The sequence below is a fragment of the Mandrillus leucophaeus genome, unplaced genomic scaffold (assembly GCF_000951045.1).
Source record: "Mandrillus leucophaeus isolate KB7577 unplaced genomic scaffold, Mleu.le_1.0 Scaffold1831, whole genome shotgun sequence".
NCBI classification, from domain to species: domain Eukaryota; kingdom Metazoa; phylum Chordata; class Mammalia; order Primates; family Cercopithecidae; genus Mandrillus; species Mandrillus leucophaeus.
The window spans coordinates 51,075-51,704 of NW_012101845.1; positions in this window are offsets into that span (position 1 = coordinate 51,075).

A 630-nucleotide genomic window follows, 5' to 3' on the forward strand; every position below is an offset into this window, starting at 1 on the left:
ATCAAAAAGAAGATGAAAAAATATGCTGCTTAATGGGAGGAAATATTTTAAATTGTATATGTGATTTGGGTATATTAGAGTTTATAAAGAATATTTTATATATATATAATCTCATATAAGGAATCTTAAAAACCAAACTCAGAGAAGCTAGTATGTAGAATATATAAAAAACTCTTATCAGTGAATAATGAAACAACTATTGACCAATTAAAAATGGACAAAATATTTGAATAGACGTTTTCCATAGAAGATACACAATTACCAATTTACTCAATTTCATGAGTTGCTAAAATAATACCAGTCGAACCACAATTAATACTAATTGACACCCACTAGAATGGCTATACCAAAGATACAATGACAAATGTTAGAAAAGAAGTGGAGAATATGGAATTCACATGTGCTGCAAATAGGAATGTAAAATATTGCGCCACCTTGAAAACAAAACAATACGAAATAAAAATGTGGCTATCCCGCAAAATGTTGCACATAAAATCACTATAGGACATAGAAATTCTAACCCAAAGTTAGTATGCAAAACGAGTGAAATTCCTATAATCATACAAAGACTCTTATATGAATGCTCATAACATGTGGTAATGTCCATGCAACAGAACGCTACTTGCCATC